A 27,730-nucleotide genomic window follows, 5' to 3' on the forward strand; every position below is an offset into this window, starting at 1 on the left:
CCCGGGAACCCAGCGTGTCCAACGTTGTCGGAGCAAGGAAAGCATCCCAAGTAACAAGCCGGCTGCATCTGTTTCCATGGCAACCACCGCCAATACGGTTCCCCGTTGCAGGTCCCCGGACGGCAGAGGATGAAATAAAACAGCTGTTGGTGTGGTGGCTGGCATAAAAGGGGATCTGGCATCTGTTAAAAAAAAATAAGCCTATTCCTCCCCCCCCAGTTTTGTGGGGACTGTGCTAGTTTTTGAAACAGGGATGCCTTTGAAGCATCTTTCAAATGTTGGTTCTTTTTAGCTGTGTTAGGTTACCGCTGACACCAGCTGTTGTTGCAGAGTTTCAGGCTGCGGCTTTTCCACCGACCCCTTTTTCGTCCTTCTGTCCTGTGATGAATTGTGGTCTGGCCCTTATCTTAAAATATGTATGTGCAAGTGTACAGCTCGGGACACCCAGCACGATACACCCGAGGCTTGCTCCTTTGTGGCTTAGCTGTGTGCCGTGGTCAGCCTGGCCTAGCCCATGCCATTGGGAAAGTAAGAGAATCAGCGAGCGGGAAGGGACTCCTAAGAGCTCATCTAGTCCAACCCCTGCGCAGTGCAGGTTCCCCCTGGACTAGAGCATCCAGTCTGTCTTTGAAAAGGAAAAAGGGGAGGGGTGGTGGTGGAGAATTCACAACTTTAAAATTTTTAAGTTAAGCCCTTCGCTATCAGGCTTGGTCTAATGTAGGAACCTGGTCAATACTGTAATTTATTCCATGAAAAAAAAGCAATAAGCACATAAAACACCAGAGATGGAGCAAAGCAATTGCTTTCCCCCCCCCCACACACACACTGTTTTCGATGAACCCAGGCCTTGTGGGTGAGCTTTAGCCGCTTCCGAACAAAAGGCAACCTGTCCATTGGAATTTTAGTAATATATATATATATATATAAAAATCCATTGATCAATGGCCCGGTCCATTGATGAAAAGCCAGGCAATTCATCAAAAATGATGGCCTTTTCAGGCCTAAGTAGGTTTACGTACTTTCCCACCCCGGCCTGGAGGCGATTTTTCTCCCACTTAATCAGCTGGCTTTGTCACTATTGTGCAGCGCTGAAAGAGATGACAAGATGGGGCGACTGAGTTAGCAGTTTTGCCCAGAAATGAGCTGGAACGCCAGAAAAAGAAAAGTGTGTGTGTGTATGGTGGTGGGGGGGGGGGGGGGAGAAAGGGCAAAAACATCATTTCAACTTTTACAGATATTTCTTTTTCTTTTTTTTTTCTTTTCCATCCGGGGTTACCCTCAGGCTGTCTGCCTGTCCGTCTCTCTTGGACCCACTGTTTTAGGCTGATCACGCCATCAGAAAATCCAAGCGTTTCCCCCCCATTGGATGGGGGGAAGGAAGGAAGGATGGATCCATATCTCCCCCCAGCAGATATACTGGAGAGGGGAAGGAGATGGAAATGGGAAGGAAAGAAGTAAGTATGGGAATGGGAAGGAAAGAAGGAAGGAAGGAAATGGGAATGGGAAGGAAGGAAAGAGATGGGAAGGAAGGAAGGAAGGAAGGAAGGAAGGAAGGAAGGAAGGAAGGAAGGAAATGGGAATGGGAAGGAAGGAAAGAGATGGGAGGGAAGGAAGGAAGGAAGGAAGGAAATGGGAATGGGAAGGAAGGAAAGAGATGGGAAGGAAGGAGGGAGGGAGGGAGGAAGGAAGGAAGGAAAGAAGGAAGGAAGGAGGGAGGGAGGAAGGAAGGAAGGAAAGGAAGGAAGGAAGGAAGGAAGGAAGCTAGCTTAGTGGACAGAGGCGGTGACGTTTTTTGGTGCATCCTGGAACTGCCATTGATCCGCCTGTTTCCTGCAGACCTCTGAAGCTGCCCAGCCCCTGTTTCCTGGAAAGGTAATCACGATTTCTAACATCTGGCCGGAGGCAGGAAACAGGGAAGAACAATAAATCGTCCTGCCATTTCTTATTAAGCAAAAGGGAGCTGGCATCTGTTTGGAACAATTTTGTAATTGGCGTAATTGAGGATGGAGCCGGTTTGCCACGCCCCGGCCTGTTTAAATATATGCAGACGAGCAGGGAAGAACATGGAACCCAGGCTTGACGTTTGAATGTCGCAGGGTCCAAAAATAAAAGTGGGGGGGGGGGGGGTAAGGTAGGTTTTGCAACGTGTATGTAAAGAGTTTTGCCACTGATGGTTGGCAATGTAGTTGTCTCAAGCCTTCCTCTTTTCATAATCTGTCATTTAGAGTCTCGTTCTACGGACTCCGATCCCGAATTTTGGCTTTTTTGTAGGTGAAAAAGCACTTCTTCCGGGTCTACATAAAACAAAACGGCCAGAATGAAGCCGTTTTGCCCTTGGCCCAAAATAAGCCATTATTGGTACATACGTCTGGTAGCAGCCAACATACCAGCAGATGGGCCGGGCTCCGTGTCACTCCACATTCACACAGCCCTTAAAAAGATACGCTGCCGGTGTCTTTGTCAGTAATAATAATAATAATAAAGTAAAGGTAAAGGTTCCCCCGCACATGCGTGCTAGTCGTTTCCGACTCTAGGGGCCGGTGCTCATCTCCGTTTCAAAGCCGAAGAGCCAGCGCTTGTCCGAGGACGTCTCCGTGGTCATGTGGCCGGCATGACTGGACGCCAAAGGCGCACGGAACGCTGTTACCTTCCCACCGGAGCGGTCCCTATTTTTCTACTTGCATTTTTTACGTGCTTTCGAACTGCTAGGTTGGCAGAAGCTGGGATGAGTAACAGGCGCTCACTCTGCTATGCGGCACTCGGGATTCGACCCGCCAAACTGCCGACCTTCAGATCGACAAGCTCAGCGTCCTAACCCACTGAGCCACCGCGTCCCAATAATAATAATAATAATAGCCATAGCCAATTCCTGCTAATTATTTACTAAAACCGATGCCTTTTCTGTAAATCAACCGCTTGACGTTAACCCCATGGTTTTAGTCCTAACATGCCACTGGACTTAGGAACAAAGTCCAGAATGCACAGTTGCCCAGCACCATGCGCCCCTATCCTATTAACTAGCCTGTTATACCGAGTCCCACGGTTTTGTTCCGGAGGTTTTAAGCCTTCCGCTGGTGTCGGAGAACACATCCCCGCGCCTTGCCTGAATCCAGCGCCCTGGACTTGTTTTAACGCACATCACCGGCACCCGAGAGTGGATCAGGTGGAACAGACAATGTATGAATAAGCCCTGCTGGCATGATTGATAATGAGCAGGAGCCGAGAAATCAATGGTGTTAATTCCTAGTCTGTCAGAGGGAGAGAAAATTAATGAGAAAATCTGTCTGGCTTAATGGTGTTTGCACTCCCCCCCTCCCACCCCCAAGGGGGATAAAATTCTTTCCAGGTGTGGGCGTTGCATACTTGACTTAGTTTGAAGGCTGCAAAAAAGTGAAGAGAGGATGGGGGGGGATAGTCGGGGGTGGGGGTGGGTTGGCAGGCTGCTTGTGGGCGTAAAGGCCGTCCCGTATCCTTCCATGAAGACAGGTCCTGGAGGCAGGCTTTGGAGTTAGACTAAGTCAGGAGGAGCACTGCCGTTCCCCAGCCGCAAAGTTGGCTAGAGGATCTTGTGGGCTTGTCATCCTGGTCTACTTCACAGGAGTGTTGTGAGTATAATGCAGGAAGAGTAAAGGCAAAGGAATCCCTGCAGATTTTACTCCGCACGTCGTTGCCTAGAGTAGAGTAGAGTAGAATAGAATAGAATAGAATAGAATAGAATAGAATAGAATAGAATAGAATAATAGAAGCAGAATAGAAGCAGAATAGAAGCAGAATAAATATGGAATGGAATGGAATGGAATAGAATAGAAAATGTGGCATGGAATAGAATAGAATAGAATAGAATAGAATAGAATAGAATAGAATAGGAATATAGAGTAGAGTAAGTGGAATGGAATGGAATAGAATAGAATATAGAATAGAATAGAATAGAATAGAATAGAATAGAATAGAATAGAATAGGAATATAGAGTAGAGTAAGTGGAATGGAATGGAATAGAATAGAATATAGAATAGAATAGAATAGAATAGAATAGAATAGAATAGAATAGAATAGAATAGAATAGAATAGAATAGGAATATAGAGTAGAGTAAGTGGAATGGAATGGAATAGAATAGAATATAGAATAGAATAGAATAGAATAGAATAGAATAGAATAGAATAGAATAGAATAGAACAGAATAGAAAATGTGGCATGGAATAGAATAGAATAAGAATATAGAGTAGAGTAAGTGGAATAGAATAGAATAGAATAGAATAGAATAGAATAGAATAGAATAGAATAGAATAGAATAGAATAACAGACTTGGAAGGGACCTTGGAGGTCTTCTAGTCCAACCCCCTGCTCAGGCAGGGAACCCTTAACCATTTCAAACAAATGGTTGTCCGCTCTCTTCTTAATGGTGAGGATTTTCCCACTAGGACAGCAGCCAGCCAGCCAGCCAGCCAGCCAGCCAGCCAGCCAGCCAGCCAGAGGCATTTAAGAACTTGAAATAGGCACCTGCGATCTTGGGTGGACTTGCCAGCCAACTCAGAAGGAGCGACCTCATGGCTTAAAACCACAAGTCTGGGGGCGAAGACAAGGGATGAGGGGGCTTGTTATTTCTCTGTGCGATGCCCTGGTCACCCTGGGCGACTGAGAGCAGGGATTAGTTTTTCATTTCTGCCCAATAATCAGAAAATCCTGAACCTTCCAAGGTAATTATTAAGAACCGTCACCCAGGGCTTCTGGCCGAGACTTAAATTGCCAACTTTCTGAGTTCCCCCCCTTGGGAGAGAGAGAGAGAAGAAAAATCAACTCCTTCGTACTTTATCCTCTCTTTTCTTCTTCTTTTTTTTAAAATAATAATAATAATAATAACAATGGCAACTTCTCCTTTTCAAGGAAGAATGTTGTTCTATTCTTAGCCAAGGGGGGAGATTTGCTTTGCTTTTCTGTAGGATTATCTCCTAGAACTCAATGCTGAGTTTGATAAGACTTTGAGAGGGAGGAAAAAAAGACACCCCCATGTGGCTCTAAGACCCTTAAAGAATAAAAAAAAAGGATCAAAATCGAAAAAGCTCCTGTGTCTGGCTTTCCTGAGCCGGCAGAATCCGGATCTTGGCGGAAACCGGGGCGAAGACCTCTTTATTAGCTTCAAGGAGAGGCCCGGTCTTTTATTAGCAAGCTTGGAGGATCCTCGTCTTCTAGCCCTGCAAATCTTTCCTTTTTATAAACTTGCATTTCACCCGTCTCCCGTGGCCCAGAATTGCCCAAGAGTCAAGCAACAGAGGCTCGGGAAGGCCTGGGAATTCCTGCTCTTTGGAGAAAGGAAATTGGGGATTCTCCAGTATATATGCGGCGGGCGGGGGGGGGGGAGGAATACGGATTCTCCTTCCCTCCCTCCCTCTCATCCACCTTCATTTCTTCCTCCCTCCCTCCCCCTCCCATCTCCTTCCTTCTTCCCTCCCTCCTTCTTTCCTTCCTTCTACCTTCCTTTCTTCCTTCCCTCTCCCATCACCTTCCTTCCTTCCCTCCCATCTCCTTCCTTCTTTCCTTCTTCCTTCCTCCCTCCCTCCCTTCCTCCCTCCCTCTCCCATTCCTTTCTTTCTTCCCTCACTCCCTCTCCCATCACCAACCTTCCTCTCTTCCTTCCTCCCTCTCCCATTCCTTTCTTTCTTCCCTCCCTCCCTCTCCCATCACCTACCTTCCTTCCTTCCTCTCTTCCTCCCTCCCTCTCCCATTCCTTTCTTCCCTCACTCCCTCTCCCATCACCAACCTTCCTTCCTCTCTTCCTCCTTCCCTCTCCCATTCCTTTCTTTCTTCCCTCCCTCCCTCTCCCATCACCAACCTTCCTTCCTCTCTTCCTCCTTCCCTCTCCCATTCCTTTCTTTCTTCCCTCACTCCCTCTCCCATCACCTTCCTCCCTCCCTCCCTCCCTCCCTCCCTCCCTCCCTCCCTCTGCTTTGTCTTTATAGCCACTTCTCTCCCCCCCCCTTCCGCTTTCTCAGCTATTTATTACATCTGTCACCCTGACAGTCAGCAATGATGGATCATCAGGCAGCGAAAGTTCCTCTAGTAATTGTTTTCCGCTGCCGTTCTGACGACCGGGGAGCTGCTCAGTTTTGTGACCTGGGCTGGACTGAGGCCGCGCAAAAGCTAACCTCTGAAGCCCCATGCCTAGGCACAGGAAGAGACGGACTGGGGGGGCCCACCGGAAACCTGGACTACATAGTCCATCTCGGTTAGAATTGTTTGCTAGCTTTGTCTGGGGCACCAGCCAGCCGCCATACGCTAGCTTGCCCTGTTCAGTGAATTGAACCTGCCACACGGTCGGTGAATCCCACCATACCCAATAAAATAGATTTATTTCCTTATCCAGTCAGTGGAACAGGTCCCCACTCAAGAGTATCTGACGGGCACCAATTTCCCGTCCTAACTTTTAAAGGCCAGCGTAATAATAATAACATGCTTTAATAAAGCTTTAATTCTCCATTGCAGATCTGAACACCACGTGGGGCAAAGGAGGAGAAAATTGGCCCGTGAACAACTCCAAGGAGCTTTTCCCACCGCTTAGTAAGTGTTCACCTTCTCGCTAACTTGGCCAGATCCACGGGAGGGATTCCTTGGATCCGGCTAGCAGCTAAATCTGCCCAGCGTTTTATCTCTTCCCCACCTTCCTCTCCCACCATCTTGGTATTTTTTAATTGTGTTTTCCTTGGGAATAACCCTATAAAACCGTTCCTAGTTAGAGAAGCTGGCCAAATATGGTTTATGTTTGTCCTTGATGACCGCAGGACTGTTCCCTTTCTCTGCCCTCCGGGCCGGGGCACAACGACCTGTGAGTTGAATTGACAATGAAAGAAATTTACGATTGGGGTGGGAAGGCGGTGTCTCTGTGTGTGTGTGTGTGTGTGTGTGGCTTTCCTGGATGACCGGGTAGAGAAGGTAAGCGAGAGCACCATTGGGTTCGTTGGAGGGAAACTCTGCCATTGTACAGACGGCCGTAAATACTCCCAATTAGTGCCAGCTCCTGGCTGGCAGATGGTCTAACGAAAGCGGAAGCCCCCTCGTGAAACGATAACGGCTTTGTTTTGCTCACAGTGTCCACTCTCCTGTGAAGGCAGTTGGGACACCAGCTCAATGGAAGCTCGGTGAGGGCAGTTGGAGACACACACACACACACCGGTTGCTTTCCTCGTTCCTACAACCCGGGTGGGTGGGTGGGTGGGTGGTCAGCAGGTGGGTGCCCGGTGGGCAATCCCAGTCTCTTCCTTGGCCTGCTCGGCGAACTCAACCTTTCATCCCAGGAAGCCATAATTCAGATTACGTGAGAGGGAACAGTAGCTCTTTTTTTATAAAAAACCAAAAACCCAAAAAAAAACCCTGGTCGGGGTTTTGCGTGTACCGTTTGAACCCGGCCTCTGGACCGTGAACTCTGCCAATTCCACGAACCGGTTTGAGGAGTGGCGCCAGGTTTTCCAGGACGGATTGGGGTGGGTGGGTGGGTTGGAGTAGATGACCTCCGAGGTCCCTTCCGGTTTCTGTTCTTCCGCCGCCTTCTACTTGAGCCCGAGAAAGGAGCTTAAGATGGGAGTCGGAGAAGTTGAGGACGGGGGTGGGTGGGTGGGGATTTCCTTTCCCACGAGGTCTTTCCCTTGGAGACTAACACAGCTCACCTGTTGTGTTGGACCCAGGATCAGAGACGACCCAGGTTCAGGAGCTAAGTCCGCACACACTACATCACCTGCAAGGTGGATTTTAAAAAGATTTGCAGTTTGCAGGGTGGGACAGAAATTGTGCTGGACAGAAAATCTCGTTTTTCTGCGCCCCTTTCCTCCCCCCTCGGGCTTTTGTTCCACTTTTGTTCCAAAGGGTTCACGTCTTCCCTCCTGACCGGGAATCAAACTATCCCGTTAGCCTGGAGCATTGCAAGCCTCACAGCCTGTGCAGCTGCCCAGCTGTTCCTTCCTTTTTTTCCAATCCGGAGCCCGACGGCTGTTCTCCTGCGCGGGGCGACACATCGCCTTACCGATTATGATGACAAATGAGTTTAATTTACTCGGGAACCCGAGCGCGCCAGCGATCCAGGCCCGAGAAACCCATCAGAAAGGTTTGTGTTAGGGCCAAAGGAAATCTGTCACCCAGCGCTTTTGATTTCCTGAGCGTTAGCTGAAGGCTGCTCTCCTCCTCGGCAACCCATTAGCGGGATCAGACCCATTCCTGTCTCCGGGAGGGAAATCCCGCTGGCCTCTCTTTCTCTGTCTTCCTTCGCCTTTCCTTGAACAGCTGGCCGTAGGCCTCCTTTGCACATCGGGACACACTCTGGGCCTTGTCGGAGCAAGGAGGTGTCGCTGTTCCCAAAACGGGTCCTAGCCTGGCACCACAGCCAATAAAGACCACCGCACACGTGGCTGGACTGCCATCTGTCAGAAATGGTGTAGGGTCTCCTGCTTGAGTGGGGGTTGGACTAGGTGACGTACAAGGCCCCTTCCTACTCTGTTATTCTATTCTATTCTATTCTATTCTATTCTATTCTATTCTATTCTATTCTATTCCATCCCATCCCATCCCATCCCATCCCATCCCATCCCATCCCAGTCTATTCTATTCCATTCCATTCCATTCCATTCCATTCCATTCCATTGGATATTGGAAGACTTCTATCATGTCCCCCCTCATCCTTCTCTTCATTAAACCAGACAGACCCAATTCTAGCCACCGTTCCTTGTGTGTTTTAGCCTCCAGTCCCCTGATCATCTTTGTTGCTCTTCTCCGCACTCTTTCTAGAGTCTCAACACCTTTTTTACATCGTGGGGACCAAAACCGGATGCAGCGTTCCGAGTGTGGCCTTACCAGGGCCTTGTAAAGTGGTAATTAACACTTCACATTCAGTGCCCAAAGGTGAAATTACTGTGCTCAAGGGGAAGCTCTGCACTCTTTCCGGAGTCTCAACATCTTTTTTTTTTACACTGTGGTGACCAAAGCTGGATGGAATATTCCAAGTGTGGCGTTACCAAGGCCTTGTAAAGTGGTATTAATACTTCGCGTGATCTTGATTCCGTAAAGCCTGCAAAGGCTTCAGAAGCCGTACCTACACGTTGGCCTTTCACAGACCCCCTCCGGGTTGGGTTTTCATCTTTCCCTTCTTTGAAATCCTCCCGCTTTTAACTCTCGCGTCATCCCGGCGAGAGACCGGCTGGATTGTTCCTTTTCGGTGGCGTTCTTTGGCCAAAAGAGTGGCACAGAATAACCACAGCTGCAGGAAACCCAAAGTCTAAGCCCTCCGTGACCAAAGGCTCTTGGGGGCAGCGTTGCAGAAATGGAACCCAGGTCACTCGGCTGTTCCCCTTTGTGGGAATGAATTCACAGCCCGGGGATGAGCACGGTTGCGTGTCCGGCTGTCCAGTTTCCGACGTTTCAGAGTAGCCGCTTGGCAATCGGCGTGATCCTCAGAGGCTTAATAGAACGAGGAGAGCCACCAAAGATAAACCAAGAGATCATCTACTAAGCCCCCCTCTTATTAATTTCCTCCCTCCCCAGAGTCAGACTCTTAAGGATCATCATAGCTTGATCAGAATTATCATCGAGAAGGTTTCCCCCTTTGGAGGAAAAAAAATGGTTTTTTAACTCTCGAGAGCGTTCGGCAGGGGAAGATTGCATTAAGATAAAGTCGATTATAATACCAGCAGACATTAAAGCTTGTCGTGGTGTGGTAAATCACACACCCAGAACTCCCAAAGTGCCTTTTTAAGCACAGGCAAGGCCGGGTTGAATTAGCAATTGCCGGCTTCAGCACTGCTCAGAGAAATGAGCCTGGAGGACCAAACCAGGACAGACTTTTTTTAAAAAAAAAAAATTTAGAAAACCCAGTGGGATTAGGTAAAGGTAAAGGTTCCCCCGCACATGCGTGCTAGTCGTTTCCGACTCTAGGGGCCGGTGCTCATCTCCGTTTCAAAGCCGAAGAGCCAGCGCTTGTCTGAGGACGTCTTGGTCATGTGGCCGGCATGACTAGACGCCAAAGGCGCACGGAATGCTGTTACCTTCCCACCGTAGCGGTCCCTATTTTTCTACTTGCATTTTTTTAACATGCTTTCGAACTGCTAGGTTGGCAGAAGCTGGGACGAGTAACAGGCGCTCACTCTGTTACGCGGCACTCGGGATTCGACCCGCCAAACTGCCGACCTTCTGATCGACAAGCTCAGCGTCCTAACCCACTGAGCCACCGCGTCCCTTAGTGGCATTAGAAGCTGGGCTAAATAACGTAAAAATAAAACCGCGAGCGGCAGGATTTTAGCGTCTCCTGCTGGATCTAAGACCAACCCGGAGAGCCTTTGATCATCCTAGTGGGGAGAGAGACACAAGGTAGAAGGCCCATTAAAAAAGCAGGAGGCCACATTGGGCCGTGCAACATGGGTAGGAGACTCAGGGAGAGGAGGAACAGATTTGATTTATGCCCTCGAGGCATAAATGCCTGGCTTGTAAAGGTTAAAATTAGGCAGCCAAAAGGATCGTTTTCAGCGGGGTTTGGCTTCTCTCTTTTTTTTTTCTCCATAACCGAAGCTCTCGGCAATTAGCCCTTTTCTTTTTCGTTTTTTTTTTTAAAAAGGGCATTCCCAGAGGCAAATATTAAGTAATTTCAGGCACGGTTTATTCCCAGTCCTGTGGAGTGTAACTGCCGTGTGCTGAGTGACCTCTGGACCATGAAAATTTATTTATTTATTTATTTATTTATTTATTTATTTATTTATTTATTTATTTATTTATTTATTATTTATTTATTTATTTATTTATTAATTAAATTTTTATACCGCCCTTCTCCCGAAGGACTCAGGGCGGTGTACAGGGCAATAAATATCAAAATATAAATACAAAAAGTTAAAAAAGAGTTAAAAAGAATTAAATAATTATGCCCAATACAATACAATAATAAAACTGTGTTAAAACTAAATCCAACCCCAAACCCATCAGACCAGGCCAGATTGTTCAAATAAATAAGTTTTTAAATTGCCCCCCCCCGCCCCCCCCGTCGTCGCCCCCACCAACTCCAGCACCATTTCCACCAAGTTTTCCACTTCTTTCGGGAAACATGAAAGCCACTTTGGGGTTTTTCCTTTCTCTTCCGTGCTGCCCGCCCCCCCCCTCCCACACCCCTTCCATCTTCCAGATTTTACGATTCCGGGCGAGGGAGTGTTGCAAGGCGCCACCGCTTGTCTCCAATCTCAACTTGTGCTTCTGCTGAGATTGATAGCAGCGGTGTGCAGTTGGGGAAGGTGGGCCCAGCTGTTGAGATGGCTGGCTGTTCTGGGCACCTCTGGCAAACGGAAGTGCCAGGGACGGGAGGACCCCGTGCAAATCTCAATGGGCCATAGGGGAGAAATACGGTGGGGTAGCATCTGTGGGCTGTAGGAATCCTGATATTTTACATTGCAGGCGGCGGGTCTGGCCAGGAGGGATTGCCTTCCCACCCCCCACCGCTAGGCAGTTTGACAAGATCTGGGAACTCACAAAAGCTGGGGGGGGGGGCGGGGGGTTGCTGAAGGAAGAACATCTGAACGGTGTAATAAAAAGGGAACGTAACAAATCATAACTGTGCTTGCAGATCCTGGTGGGAAAAAGGGGTGTCTTTGCAAGCAGCGAGGTTCACAATCGGAGCCGTGCAATAACTGCACGAACTGAGCTGGATGCTGCTGCTATTATTATTATTATTGTTGTTGTTGTTGTTGTTGTTGTTGTTATTATTATTATTATTATTATTATTATTATTATTATTATTATTATTGATCATCGCACCGTCAGCCAGATGTTCAGACTGGATTTGGCATTTTTGTCTACCTGTTGAGTCCTTACCAAGGACCTGGGATAGGCAGATCTGGATGTTTGATGGTGTTGCAGATATCAATGCAGGATGGAAGCTGTTCCCAGTAAGGCTGCCTTTCGCAATTGGCTGATGGCGAATTTGTCAATGCCGATGATGGTGTTCAAGTGGTGCTCCAGGCCTTGAAAGAGTGATAATTAGCCAATACTCCAATCTATTTAAATGAAGAGAAGGACTAGGGGGGACATCATAGCAGTCTTCCAATATCTCAGGGGCTGCCCCAAAGAAGAGGGAGTCAAGCTCTTCTCCAAAGCACCCGAAGGCAGGACAAGAAGCAACGGATGGAAACTCACCAAGGAGAGAAGCAACCTGGAACTAAGGAGAAATTTTCCTGACAGTGAGAACAATTAGCCAGTGGAACAACCTGCCTCCAGAAGCTGTGGATGCTCCAACACTGGAAGTTTTTAAGAAGAGACTGGACAGCCCTTTGTCTGAAATGGTATAGGGTCTCCTGCCTGAGCAGGGGGTTGGACTAGATGACCTCCAAGGGGGCAGGGGAGGCTGCGATTTCAGAATAATCCCGGGGATTCAAGGCCAGGCTCCCACTTTTCATCTCAGGAAGAACAAGAGATTCATTTTGGGGTGGGGTGTGTGTGTGTGTGTGTGTGTGTGTGTCTTTGGAGACGTTCTTGGGTTGACAGACCCGTGCGGGGGTCCCAGGAGGAGATGGTCTTGCCCGTCACACGGCGGCCCCGGGGGGCTCGTTTCGTTCTCGCGATTGTGTTATTTATTTATTTTTCCCCCTCCTCCTCCTCCTCCTCCTCCCCCCCACCGTCTGGAATTTTCTAGGTCCCGGGGAAGGAATGAGCTATATATGCAAAGAACGTCCATGAATATTCAATGCGCAAACCCCACTTTGCAGTTCATGGATTATTTATATACGGAAGAACGAAAAGTGCCATAAATAATAGAGCAGAAGTGATCACGGCGGAGGCGGGTTTTTTTGGGGGGGGTTGATGCTCCCCCTTCTCGGAGAGAGTTGCCTTGATCTAAGGTCTGCAAAAGGGCTAGTCTGTCACATCCGCGCAAAATCAGGAGGGGTGGGATGAAGGCGGGCTTGGTTAGGCTGGCTAACTGGGCCGTAACTTTTGGCAAAAGGGGACAGCCTTCCCCTCTGCATCTCTGGGGCCGGTAACCACCTCGTAAAGGGTTAGGGTTTCAGGATGGCGAGGTTTTCCCCACCACCCCCTCGTCGTCGACATCTCTGTGCATCCAAAGAGAGTCAAGAGATTTTTATTTCAGGGAGAAAGGTGAACAACAACAACGAAAAACCCCTCTATGCTTTGTCTTTCAAAAATATTCAGAGATGAAAAACCAGGATGAAAAGAAGACAGGTTTTATTTTGTTTGGGGGGGGGTGTTTCTTCTTCTTGTTTTTTTTTTTTAATATACCGGCAGAAAGAAAACAGCCTATCCTAGAAGCCTTTTTTATAAGCCATCGGGGGAAAATAAAACGGCAACGCTTCCGCCATCAACAACGCCACTTTTTTTTTTTAAACACACTTACAACACTTTGGGAACTGGGACCCAGAAGCTGCTGGCAAGCTCTTTGGGACTTGTCTCCAACACCCTTGGCTGCTTCCGGGGATATGTAAAAGCATCTGGGGAGCGTTATGCCGTGTCTTTTTTTTTAAAAAAAGCACTGCAATCCTTCCTTTTCTGAACACAGCCAACCAGCTGTGAAAGCAAAGGCGCTACGATCACCCAGATGTGGAAAGGAAGACGGCACCTCAGGGGTACAGTAGATCCCGGCTCTCTTTTCCCAGCCCCCCCCTCTCTCTCTCTCTTTTTTTTTTTGCAAGATTTCAGAAACCAAGATGGAGCTCCTTGGAGAGAACGTGGGAGGGAGGGGGTGAAAAAAATTTGCCAGAGAGAGTCAACAGATGAACGCTAAGCCTTTGCGTCCGCCGGGACCCTCGGTATAAATGGGCCGTAGTATCCTCCGCGGGGTCCCACGTCAAAATGTAGATCACGTTGGGACCGGCTGTACGCTTAAGAACATATACTGGTCCTGTATTAGATTTTTTTCTTTTTTTTTTTAATATAAACGATGCTGCACTTCAGTGGTTACATGGCCTAGACATTGATATTTGAACATAGATCTTTTTTTTTAACATTTAGGTTTTATTGGGTTCTAGTAATCTGATTGAAACGTTAATATATATTGCTAGTCCATGAATGATATGCCATATGCTAAATAAATAAATAAGGCCCATGTGTGCTTAAATTCGAGTTACTGACTAGGAATGGAATTAGAATAGAATAGAATAGAATAGAATAGAATAGAATCAGAATCAGAATAAATGGAATGGAATGGAATAGAATAGAATAGAATAGAATAGAATAGAATAGAGAATAGAATAGAATAGAATAGAATAGAATAGAATAGAATAGAATAGAATAGAATAGAATAGAATAGAATAGAATAGAATAGAATAGAATAGAATAGAATCAGAATAAATGGAATGGAATAGAATAGAATAGAATAGAATAGAATAGAATAGAATAGAATAGAATAGAATAGAATAGAATAGAATAGAGAATAGAATAGAATAGAAAATAGAGAATAGAATAGAATAGAATAGAATAGAATAGAGAATAGAATAGAATAGAAAATAGAGAATAGAATAGAATAGAATAGAAAATAGAGAATAGAGAATAGAATAGAATAGAAAACAGAGAATAGAATAGAATAGAATAGAAAATATAGAATAGAATAGAATAGAATAGAAAATAGAGAATAGAGAATAGAATAGAATAGAATAGAATAGAAAATAGAGAATAGAATAGAATAAAATAGAGAATAGAATAGAATAGAATATAGAATAGAATAGAATATAGAATAGAATAGAATAACAGAGTTGGAAGGGACCTTGGAGGTCATCTAGTCCAACCCCCCGCTCAAGCAAGAGACCCTATTCCATTTCAGACAAGGGGCTGTCCCGTCTCTTCTTAAAAGCCTCCAGTGATGGAGCACCCATGACTTCTGAAAGGAAGATGAATTTGTACTGTTAGGGATTTTTTCCTTACTCCTTAGGTCCTCTCCTTGATTCTCCAGAGAAGCGAGCCATCCAAAGCCACCCAAGTCCTGCTTCTCCGGGGACCAAAACGTTGGACCGAGTCTAGATCTGGGATTGTGGTTTGATGTCCCCTTCCCCCCCCCCCAAGCCACACTGGACTCTTTTTCCATCCTGCGCTCAGTTGGATCCCGATGCCCTTGGCCAGGATTATTTTTCTTCTTTCTTTCTCTCCTCGTGGTGGGAACTGGTTTTCTTCCTGCCAGCCGCCGCAAAGATGCCGGGGAGGAGGAGCTTGGGTCTCCATGGCAATGGGTCACATTCTGCTGACTTTGGCTTCCTCTCCAAGTATCTGTCACCCACTGAGTTTGGGTTGCAGGGCCAAGAGATGGCAAGCCACTGCCTCGAAAAGAGAGGCAGCCCAGGGTTGGTTTAGCCACTAGACCTTTGGGGGCGAAACAGGGAAGAGTTTCTCTCCAATGCCAATGATCTTCTCAAAAGTCCTCTCTCTAAATCAGGGCTCTTCAAACTTGGCCCTTTCTGTGACTTGTGGACTTCAACTCCCAGAATTCTTTTTTTTTTTCCCCCTCGAACTCCGGGAGTTGAAGTCCACAAGTCACAAAAAGGGCCAGGTTTGAAGAGCCCTGCTCTAAATGGGCCTTTATTGCAGACCTAACAGCTGCACAGACTAAGCTAAGGATGGTCCCTTTTTTACTTGGGTTATTTTTTTATTTGTGGCTTAGCCTGATGGACGAACCCGGTTCGTTTGATTTATCTAAAATTCCGAATATTGGGCAGACCCAGAAAATAGGTGTAGGTGTATAAAAGGTAAAAAGGTAAAGGCTCCCCCCGTACACGCCTGCTAGTCGTTTCCGACTCTAGGGGCCGGTGCTCATCTCCGTTTCAAAGCCGAAGAGCCAGCGCTTGTCCGAGGACGTCTCCGTGGTCATGTGGCTGGCATGACTAGACACCAAAGGCGCACGGAACACTGTTACCTTCCCACCGCAGTGGTCCCTATTTTTCTACTTGCATTTTTACGTGCTTTCGAACTGCTAGGTTGGCAGAAGCTGGGACGCGTCACAGGCGCTCACTCTGCTACGCGGCACTCGTTTTCAAGAAGAGACTGGGCAGTCACTTGTCAGAAACGGTATAGGTTCTCCTGCTTGAGCTGGGGGTTGGACTAGAACAGGGGGTCTTCAAACCTGGCCCGTTTATGACTTGTGGACTTCAACTCCCAGAATTCCTCAGTCAGGCACGAATACTGGGAGTTGAAGTCCTCAAGTCATAAACGGGCCAAATTTGAAGACCCCCGGACTAGAAGACCTTCAAGGTCCCTTCCGATTCTGTTCTTTTGAATCTGAATCGCCTCTCTTTTAGCTCACTCTGATTGGCCGGTTTACTTGCTAGATCGAGGATTTGATTGGTGGCGTCTCCGCATGGAATCCCCAGAGCTCCTTGGGAAAACCCCACCACCAGGAGAGCTTTTCAGGCGGAAGTCAGCGGAACCTTTGCGCCCTGTTTTAGCTTTACGTTGGAAAGATTTCACCCTCATCCCGGAGTTGGCTAGCAGGCACCCCCTGGGTCTTCTGTTGACCCACAGAAGATGTCAGCATGTGATGGAGGAGATGGAGAGAAAGAAAAGGTGGACGGTGGCGCTTGTCCACTTTGGTCCCTAGTGGGAAAGGAGTTTAAGAGGCCCTGCTGTTTCGGCATCAAACCCGTGCCGTTCAAGCACCACACATTCACAGCCACACCTTTGGTCTCTCGGACCAACCATTTGGGCAGAGAAGACATGCGCCAGCTGAGGACTCTGGCTTGAGACCAGCTCTGCTTCCTCGTGAGAAGCTTGCCAAGGACGGCTGAGAGGTTTTAATCGTCAGCTGGGATTTTATCTCCAAAGCAACTCGGTCAACTTTGCTTGGTCCTTCCAGCAATCAGGACTTCAATGGAGCGCTTGAGAAAGATGGGAGACATCTAATGCAGCGGCCTCCAACCTTTTGGACACCAGGGACCGGTTCCGCGGAGATATATATATATATATATATATATATATATATATATATATATATATATATATATATATATATATATATATATATATATATTTCCCCGCGGACTGGATTTTGCGTGTGATTTTGCGTGCTGCCTGCCATCCGGCGGATGGGATTTTTGGCGCTGGTCCACGGACCGGGGGGGTTGGGGAGCCCTGATCTAGAGGAATAACAGGGCGGCGGTGTGGGGGGCAGGGACGGGCAGCCATTGGCTTCCCAGCAAGACACACACCTTGGAAGATTGTATTATTTCTGCTTTATACATTCTAGGCAGCAACGGTCCTTTTTCCACCTTCTCTGAACCAGAAACGGCCATCTCGATTTCTTCGTTTAAAATTCGCGCAGGGTCTTCGTTTGCAAAAAAAAAACAAAAAACGACAATAGACGGTCGCCCGGGTCACCTTATTTCTCCAATGCCTGCCACCCCTACCTCCAAACGCCCCACCACCACCACACACACACACACAAACACACACTCCCTTTGGCAGCGTTTCAGACTGCTGCAGTTTGCTCAGCCATGTTTGTGGAACAAGTCTCGCTTGGCTGGCTCGGCGCTGGGCTGTATTTGGCCGCGGTTTAATTTCAGCCGATTGTCCTTTCTTTCTTTCTTTCTTTCTTTCTTTCTTTCTTTCTTTCTTTCTTTCTTTCTTTCTTTCTTTCTTCTTCTTCTTCTTCTTCTTCTTCTTCTTCTTCTTCTTCTTCTTCTTCTTCTTCTTCTTCTTCTTCTTCTTCTTCTTCTTCTCTCTCCTCTCTCCTCTCTCCTCTCTCCTCTCTCTTTTTTTTAAGAAAAAACTACAGTTTTATATATCCACACTGAGCGATTTGATTTAACAGATTGATTAAAGGCAATCTCTAAACCCAGATCTTTCTCTCTCTTGGATCTGCCGTAAAATAGGCTTGCATCATTCCGAAAACCTTTCGCTTAGCTTCTCCCCATTCTTAGGGTGTTGTGTGTTTTCTTTTGTTTTTCCTTTCCCCCCACGCAGTTGCCTCCTCTTAACATTCATTCTCCCAGCCGTTCTTTCTCTCCCCCCCCCTCTCCAACCTGACACATTTCTTCCACGAGATGTTCCCTGCCTTAATAAAAATGCAGTGTGCAAAAACGACATCCCAGTTTTTTGTTGTTGCTGTTGTTGCTAATAAAGCCCATGGAGGGATATTAACCCAACAGAAATTAGGCTGGGCTGGGCTGGGCGGATGGGGGACACTTGTGGGGTACCCATGGGGAGAAGGCTTTTGTGTTACTCTTACTTAAAACATCTGCGGCCAGCCAGATGTTTAGGCTTTTATGATTGCTGTTACGGCTTTGCGGTGCCAACACGCAAAATCATATTTTTGCCCCTGTTTTGCTCCCAAGTTGAAAGTCACATCTGGGAACGAAAGAGCAGCTTGCGTTCTTTTTAGTCTGCTAAAGCTTGGCGGTGTCTTTTATTATTATTATTATTATTATTATTATTATTATTATTATTATTATTATTATTCGTTTACTTGTTTTTTCAAGGGAACCCTGATGATTCCTTTAATTCCAGGAAGGCTTGCAGACCAGCTGACGATCACGGTTAAGGGAGGCAGCCAAGGTAAATGCACCCAGCCCCAAGCTTTGCATTTCCCCATCTCTGGTAAGCTAAGCTGTGAGGCTGAGGATAAACCAGAGGTTGGTGCTCATGCACCAGTTTCTCTCCAGATGTTCCTGGGTCCCCAGCAGAAGGCTGGCTGGAGCCGCTGCTTGTCACCAATTGAGGTCCCGCACTATGCTAAGTCGTGCTTTGCTTGAGGACGCCACAAAGGCTGGTTTGCATAAAATGCTAATCCAAGAGTCTTCAAACGTGGCCCTTTGATGACTCGTGGACTTCAACTCCCAGAATTCATGAGGAATTCTGGGAGTTGAAGTCCACGAGTCATCAAAGGGCCAGGTTTGAAGACCCCCTGTGCTCATCCATACACCTTAGTTTGCAGACCATGGTCACCAAGCCAAAAGCACATAAGTGACCTTTAGAAATTAGATCGCCTCCACCCGATTCACGTGTGCACAGGTAGTCCTCAACTTATGGCCACGGTCGAGCCGTTAAGTGAGGTTTGCCCCCAGTTTACGACTTTTCTGGCCCCGGTTCTTTAGCTGAATCACTGCAGTTGATAACTTACTAACCCGGTTGTCAAACAAACCTGGCTTCCCCGCTTGACTTTGTTTGTGAGAAGGTCTGAGCATCCGTCTTCTCCATCTCGATTAGATGGAGATTAGATAGACTGAATCCTTTTGAACATTCCTAGTAGGTCTGCAGAAGACCATAGACTTAGGATAGAAATGGAGGATTTGTTGTTGTTGTTTAAATTCGTGCTGTTTTCACGAAATATCGATCCCTTTTGGCTTGGTAGCCAGGAGGAAGGAACTTGAGAAATTCCGCATGCAAAACCTGCAGTTGTTTGTCAAATTGTGGCTTTGCCTCCACTCCAGATATGTCTGTGTGTGTGTGTGTGTGTGTGTGTGTGTAAGAGAGAGAGAGAGAGAGAGAGAGAGAGAGAGAGAGAGGGAGAGAGAGAGAGAGAGAGAGAGAGAGGGAGAGAGAGAGAGAGACTGTGGCCTAGGGGTTAAAACAACTGCTTAAGATGTAGTCGGCCCAGGTTCGAATCTCAGAAGGGTATGGCTGACTGATGAGAACAAATAAGTTTGAAATGATCATATCGCTCTCCCTTTATTCTTTATTCTTTGTTAGCAAGCCACACACACACACACACACACACACACACATATACATATTTCAAAGACAGGGTGGAAGTCATGGGCTTGGCACGAAAACATCGCCTATGTTGTTGGCGTTGGTGTAATTTATCTCTTCCTGTTACAACTCCTGCCTTTTAAAAACATTTTTCCCCCTCTGCTCTGCTGTCTAATATTCGGAGGAATTGAACCAGGATATAAAAATGTTTAATTTGCAGTTCACTCCCCAGCTTTATCTCTGCGGTTGTGCATTTCTTGGGCCGAAAGACCTGGCCTCCATCTCCTCTTGCCTTCCTTTTGCTGTCGTCTTCTGCAGAGTTTTTAATGTTTATTCCGTTTGCCAAAAGTGCTTTCTTATTCAGCGGGAGACCGAAAGGAAAGTAAAAAAAAAAGACATTTTTCTTTTTTAAAAAAACACAACAACCCATAAACAACAAGCGCAGCTTGCTTGCGGCTCTCCCGGTTTTGTGCAGTTTGATAAAAAAAAAATCTTTGTGCAAGAACAATGGCGTACGCGCGCGCGTGTGTGTGTGTTTGTGCGAGCGAGGTTGGAAAATAGTCATTGACTATGGGGACAAAATGAATTCAGCCATCAGAATCAGCCCTTTTCGCCTTCCCTTCACCTGAGCAGATAGGAAACGATGGCCTAAAATTAATAAAGGCTGTTTGATCGCTAATTAATGCAACTTCACCCATCGTTATCGTGGGGGTTTTTTAATTACATTTTTAGAGAATCTGGGGGGTTGGGGGGAGTTGCTTGCTTTTCAGTAAAAAAAAATTGAAAACTTGGATAAGCTGGATTTATTAACAGCTCGGCCATTATTCCTCAGACCGTATCTAGGAGATGTGATTAAATGTTAGATTCCGCTGCATCTATTTATCCCACATTATCTGGCTTTTCTCTTTAAAAGGAAAGCGATGAGGTGGGAGAGAGGGAAGGAGGCCCCCTCCCCTTTTGCTGAAACCACAAGACAGAGAGGATACATTCATTTTTGCTGAATAATTGGTTACTTAAACCCTGGGAAATCCATTAATCAGGAATCTTGGGTTAGACAATGGTCTATTGCAAGACCCTTCTGTTGGCTTCTCTTTATTAATTTAAACAGGGACACCAATATTCTCTGCGCTGCCCACTCCAGAGGCCCTTCTTGAAATGGCGTTGCGTTTTAATGTTCCCCCAGACTATTAAAACCCCGAGTCCATATCAATTCCGCCGTTCCATTTACTCCGGCGCTCCGCGTTCTTCCCGGAGGCTGATGGAGACCAATTTACAGCTGACATGTTTGCCTCCGATGAGAGCCGGTTGAAGGACGGATGCGCGCGTTGTCATCCATCGGTTCCGAGGGCGGCGGGGGGGGGACTCCTGATTAAAGTGAACTAAGACCCGCGCTCTGTCAAAAGGGTATTAATTTTGCATTTCATTCCCCCCTGTCTTGCAAATTTACGTCGGCCCTGGGGGAAAAAAAACAAACAGGTCTCTGCGTTTCCCCCCCACCCCCACCCGCCCTGATTTTAGCAGACTTGCAGACCCCGGGAACGTCTTTCATCTTAAAATGCCATGTCGGAGGAGATGGGAATAGATGTTCTTCCCTTGCACATACCTATGGTCTGAAATGGTAAATCCCACTTCACCGGCTCCTTATATATCAATCAGGCCAGGCCTTTCATCGGTTTAATGCCTCATTTGCAGAATTCAGGGGTTGAGAGAGAAGCAGCCAATTTTTCCACGTTTTTTTTTCCCCAGCACCACGGACAGCGCCAGGGCGAGTTGGTTCCTGGTGGGCATCCGTGGTTTTTTTTTGGGGGGGGGGAAGTTATTTTCACCCACCCTCCCAATAGAAAATCCGAAAGACCAGCTCTGTGCTGGGACGGGGCTGGGTGAGGGGATGCAAACCAAGCCAGAGCGGTGGAGAAAGGCTTGAGTTCAAATCTAAATCCCGGAGAGAGGCAAGCTAGAACTGAAGGGACACATTTCCTAATTAGCCAGGGGAACTGCTTGCCTCCAGAAGTTGTGGAGTGCTCCATCCCTGGAGGCTTTTAAGAAGAGACCGGACAGCCGTTTGTCTGGAATGGTGTAGGGCCTCTTGCTGGATTAGGGGGCTGGACTAGAAGACCTCCAAGGTCCCTTCCGGCTCCATCCCGATTATATATTTGTCTGAAACTGTACGGGGGTCTCCTGCTGGAGCAGGGGGCTGGACTAGAAGACCTCCAAGGTCCCTTCCGGCTCTATTCTGATTACATTACATATTTGTCTGAAATGGGTATAGCAGGGGTAGGCAACCTTGGCTCTTTTATGACTCGTGGACTTCAACTCCCAGAATTCCTGAGCCAGCGTGAGGGAAACTATAGCCCCCCCTCATGACTCGTGGACTTCAACTCCCAGAATTCCTGAGCCAGCATGGGGGAACTATGGCCCCCTCATGACTCGTGGACTTCAACTCCCAGAATTCCTGAGCCACCATGGGGGAACTATGACTGCCTCATGACTCGTGGACTTCAACTCCCAGAATTCCTGAGCCACCATGGGGGAACTATGGCCCCCTCATGACTCATGGACTTCAACTCCCAGAATTCCTGAGCCAGCATGGCTCAGCATGGAAACCTCTCCCTTTCCCCTCAGCGTGGCTGGCTCAGGAATTCTGGGAGTTGGAGTCCACGAGTCATAAAAGATCCGAGGTTGCCTACCCCTGGGGTGAGCTTGAGCAGGGGGTCGGACTAGAAGACCTCCAAGGTCCCTCCCAACTCTGCCATTTGGTTAAAAACAGCCCTTGATGCCGGACTGTGTTTTCATTCCTCAGGTCTGGCACTGGGGCGACACTCAACCTTGGCACGTCGGGAACCGTCTCAAAAAAGCCCAGCAGAATAAGGCGGTCTCTGCCGTTCAGCCCAGCAGGATAACGCCGGTACGTTTTTCAGCGTTTTGACAACCGCAGCATCCCACGCTCGTCTCTGATCTTCCCACACACACACACCCCCTTTTTGCTGAGTTCACACATTGCCAGAAGCCGAGAAAGTGACAGTTGGGCAGGGGCTCCTCTCTCCCCTCCTCCTTCCTCATCACAGCTTTCCTTGCTCTTCATTTCGTTGCAGAAATGGAAGAGGTAGAGGGGGGGGGAAACCCACAAAGCCCCCGGTGCTTTGAATTCCCTCTGTGCCTTCTGCAGAAGCAGAGTTAATTTTTTGTAGCTCCAACAGCAATTTGCTCTCTCCTGGCCTTCTTTTATAGTTAGGAGCCTGGCTGTAATTCATTCCCCCCCCCCCGCCCCCGAGAAACTGTAGCCATCGATCAAAAGGTTGACAGCTAATATGTCAGTGGTAGAAGGGTGGATGGGACACCATGAGCCAGCCTGAACGGTTTTCTCCCCACCCGTCTGTAATTCCGAGGGAGATGATGAAAAACAAAGACACATTCATCCAGGAAAGAGGGGAGAGCGGAAAAAAAAAACAACTCTTTCCCTTCCTCGGAGCCCGGCGAGCATTTTGTGCTGTCAAGGTGTAGCTGACAAAGAGAGATTCTTTTGATCATTGAAATCCAGGCCCGGCTTGCTTGGGGAAAAAAAATCCCTTCCAGCTCCCTGGGATGTTTCACGGATTCAAAAACGAAGATTTTTATTTTATTTTATTATTTTCTCCCCCTTAACTCCCTTCTGGATTTTGCTCGTCTTGGCGTGGGCAAGCTGGATGCTTTTAAGCTCACCTGCCTACGAGATTGAGCAGCTTGCCATTGTGGGGATGTGGCCGTTGCAGCCACGATGCGAACGGAATATTGAACCGCTAAGAGTAAAAAAAAATAATAAATGGTCGTCCCGGCACCGAAACGCCCTCGAAGCCCAACGGTTTGGCACTGCAACCAAACCAGGCAGAGAACGGACTTCAAAGGATGGTTAGGACTGCAGAAAAAACGGTTGCTACCAACCTGGCTTCCACTGAGGATCCGTACGCTTCATGAGCCAGAAAGAAGGCTGGGAAAATAGCCACAGATTCCTCCTCACATAGTGGCCATAAACGGCTTCAACCTCTTCCCTCAAGACGACGCTACAGGGCGTTGCACGCCAAAACAATTAGACACAAGGACAGTTTGTTCCCCCCAATTATTTCCCACAACTACCTAATAGGACTCTATTGCTATTATCCTTTTCATCCTTCCTATCGCCTATTCCTTATCTTCTCACGACTATGACTTTGTTGCTTGTCTCTTACGGCTTATAAGAATTGTTTTATTTGGTATCCTAGTATGATACTAGGACGCGGTGGCTCAATGGGTTAGGACGCTGAGCTTGTCGATCAGAAGGTTGGCAGTTTGGCGGGTTGAATCCCGAGTGCCGCGTAGCAGAGTGAGCGCCTGTGACTCGTCCCAGCTTCTGCCAACCTAGCAGTTCGAAAGCACGTAAAAATGCAAGTAGAAAAATAGGGACCACTCTGGTGGGAATGTAACAGCGTTCCGTGCGCCTCTGGCGTCTAGTCATGCCGGGCACATGACCACGGAGACGTCCTCGGACAAGCGCTGGCTCTTCGGCTTTGAAACGGAGATGAGCACCGGCCCCTAGAGTCGGAAACGACTAGCACGCATGTGCGGAGGAAACTTTACCTTTATGCCGATTGCTTACTTCATATCCTATGACCATCACTGAGCACTGTTGTATCTTATGAGTTATGATGAATGTGTTTCATGATTATAATCATGATTTATCGCTAGTTGCTTGTGTGCACACTGAGAGTTTATGCACCGGAGACAAAGTCCAGTCACACTTGGCCACTAAAGAACTATTCTATTCTATTCTATTCTGTTCTATATTCTATTCTGTTCTGTTCTGTTCTGTTCTATTCTATTCTATTCTATTCTATTCTATTCTATTCTATTCTATTCTATTCTATTCTATTCTATTCTATTCTATTTCTTCATTCCTCCTATTATTCTATTCTATTCTATTCTATTCTATTCTATTTTGTTCTGTTCTATATTCTATTCTATTCTACTCTACTCTACTCTACTCTACTCTACTCTACTCTACTCTAATAAAGAATTCTAATTCTAACTCTAACTTTAACATTCATTCTGTTGGGTTGCCAGAAGCTGGCTATGTAGCTTAAGTTCCAGGAAGCAGTCCAGGCAGTCAGCCAAGATCCTTGATTCAGTTTGTGATTTATAAGTCATGGGCAACTAGGAAATTTCCCTGCCTGCCCCGAAGGACTTTACAGGTTAGAAGGAGACGTTCACGTTTAGCTTTTTTCCTTTTTCCGAAGTGATAACAAACACCCGAAGCTCTGGTAGTTTTGCTACAGAAACAGACCTCGCCTTTGCAATTCTGCCCAGTTAAACCTTGGCCTAGTTCGACCCCAGCTAAAGCTTTGGCAGTTTGCATTAGGGTGGTTCTGAAATCCAAAGAAGTAGTTGCATTTGTGTCTTTAACGGCACACGGGGATCTGGAGCAGGCTGTTTTTAAATGGCGCCGCCTTAATTTTAAAGTTCTTCACCCTTTCATAGGGTTAAATACATCTCTTTCTGACTTGCTTACAAGTAAGTGGTTGTGCTGGGGTGCCGTCGTGAGGAATCTCTGTTGCCATGACATTCAACTCAGCTTTCTCCTCTCACACAGCAAACTAGCCTTCCCCCACCGAGGGTCCTCAGGACACGTTGAAAAACACACCCCAACGTTTTTAACCGGTGCGGTTAAGAATCAGGAGGGATGTGAATCAGTTGGGAGGGTAGCCCAAAACGATTTGCAGTTCACCAGCAGGAACTGACGAAGCTCCTTGGACGAGAAGCGAAACGTCTTCAAAAGGAAAAGAAAGAAAGTCTAGCTGCTTTTTGGAAAAGCACCTTTGGGATATCTAAGTATTATCATCTATTTGAATTATCATCGATTCTATTATTCTATTCTATTCTATTCTACTCTACTCTACTCTGCATTCTATTCTTTTCTAATTCTATTCTATTCTATTCTTTCTATTCTATTCTATTCTATTCTATTCTATTCTATTCCATTCTATTCTTCATTCCTCCTATTATTCTGTTCTGTTCTGTTCTATTCTATTCTAATTCTATTCTATTCTATTCCTATTCCTATTCCTATTCCTATTCCTATTCCTATATTCCATTCAATTCCACTCCGATTCTAATTCTAATCTATTCTATTCTATTCTATTCTATTCTATTCTATTCTATTCTATTCTATTCTATTCTATTCCCATTCCTATTCCTATTCTACTCTACTCTACTCTATTCTATATTCCTATTCTATTCTATTCTATTTATTCTATTCCATTCCATTCCATTCCTATTCTAATTCTATTCTATTCTATTCTATTCTATTCTATTCTATTCTATTCTATTCTATTCTATTCTATTCTTCATTCCTTCTATTATTCTGTTCTATTCTATTCTACTCTACTCTACTCTACTCTATTCTATTCTATTCCTATTCCTATTCCTATTCCTATTCCTATTCCTATTCCTATTCCTATATTCCATTCCATTCCGATTCCAATTCTAATTCTAATTCTAATTCTAATTCTACTCTACTCTACTCTACTCTACTCTACTCTACTCTATTCTATTCTATTCTATTCTATTCTATTCTATTCTATTCTATTCTATTCTATTCTATTCTATTCTTCTATTCTACTCTACTCTACTCTATTCTATTCTATTCTATTCTGCATTCTATTCTGTTCTGTTCTATTCTATTCTATTCTTATTTTTAAAAAATCTAGTGTTCCTCTCTCCACATTCTGCCTAGCCAGGTGTGTTTGGGGGAGAGACCAGTGGAGGCAACAGCAGCCCAAAATGACAACTTTTGAAAGCGGGAGCATCTCTCCTTACTGCCTGTTTCTTCCTCGGCCGGCCGCTGGTTTCACTAGCCAACGTCAGAGATTTAATTATTGCCAGCAAAGGAGTCACTGGAGCAGAAGAGAGAGATTTACAAAGCAGCCTCTTGGCTTCCGTGAACACGCTCCATTCTTCTTTCATCCACCACCACCCCCTCGCCCCCCAGAGTTTCTTTTTCAGTGTGAAGGGTGGGCCAAGGAACTAAACCGTGGGTGCCGCCGGTGAACTCTCTTTCAACTGATCCGGAAAGATAATCACGCTTCGCCAGCCTTCTCACGGCAGGTTTGCTAAAGAATTGTTCCTCTGTTTCAGCCGATGATTGAAGGCTTCCTGAAGTTTGCGGCACCGGTGTGTGTGTGTGTGTGTGCGCTGTGCGCGGTGCCTGTGGGGGGGAAAAAATCAACATTTTGCGTTTTGAACTTTTTTGCTTGAGAACAAGGGCAGAGGAGGCTCCAGTTTTGAGAAGCACTCTAGCAGTTGAATTATCCTTCTATCTTTCGAGGGATTCATGCCTTAAAACGCTACGTCACTTTGTCTGTTGGAATACATGTCCAAATATAGAAACGCTATCACACCGGGGAAGCATATATGCTGAGATTAGATTTTTTTTTTTAAAGGAAGTGTCACCTGGATATTTATATTTCTCCACCGGGCTGGTGTTTCTCTAAACAGAGATGTCTTTTTTGCAATATTTAGCTCTGCATCTCACCTTGAGTCTTTCTAATTGGAGGGCGTTATATACCATTCTTATTAAATTATCTAGAATCCTAGGGTCTCTCATACGTCTTCTGAAATGTATTCAGGAGCAAAAGCTCAGAATTATATAGATATATAATGAGATGTATAACGATGCTGGAAAAAAGAGACCTAGGATGGCTTTTCACACCCCCATTGCAGCATCCCCCGTGGTCACAAGATCAAAATTCAGAGGCTTGGCAGCTGACTCATACTTACGACGGTTGCAGTGCCCCGGGGTCCGGCGGTCCCCTTTTGCGACCTTCTGACAAGCAAAGGGCTGATTTTAGCAAGTGGCTCACATTGACGATGCTTGCCGTGCCATCACCGCGGAAGCTTCTCCCACTTACGTATTTCTTTATTTTATTTTCTCCCATCGGCATCCTGGTCCCTTAGTTCCCGATGCCCCTGGCCAATTAGCAAAAACGCAGTGCGGGAATGAAGCCCCCCAACTCAGGGCACTGAGCTGGATTCCACCACTGTAATTTGATTGTCTTTTTCCTTTGAAAGCAGGCGTAAAATACACG

General features: G+C 46.5%; 1 long non-coding RNA gene across 1 annotated transcript; it reads left to right on the top strand.

Moving 5' to 3' along the window:
- Positions 1 to 1,413: 1,413 nt before the first annotated feature.
- LOC310647941 lies at positions 1,414 to 27,730 on the top strand. The gene is made up of 5 exons (XR_014493990.1): positions 1,414 to 1,454; positions 6,480 to 6,554; positions 18,425 to 18,500; positions 22,438 to 22,542; positions 27,717 to 27,730. It is a non-coding gene; the product is annotated as an uncharacterized lncRNA (long non-coding RNA).

Source organism: Vipera ursinii (assembly GCF_947247035.1).
Source record: "Vipera ursinii genome assembly, chromosome: 17".
Classification (NCBI taxonomy): domain Eukaryota; kingdom Metazoa; phylum Chordata; class Lepidosauria; order Squamata; family Viperidae; genus Vipera; species Vipera ursinii.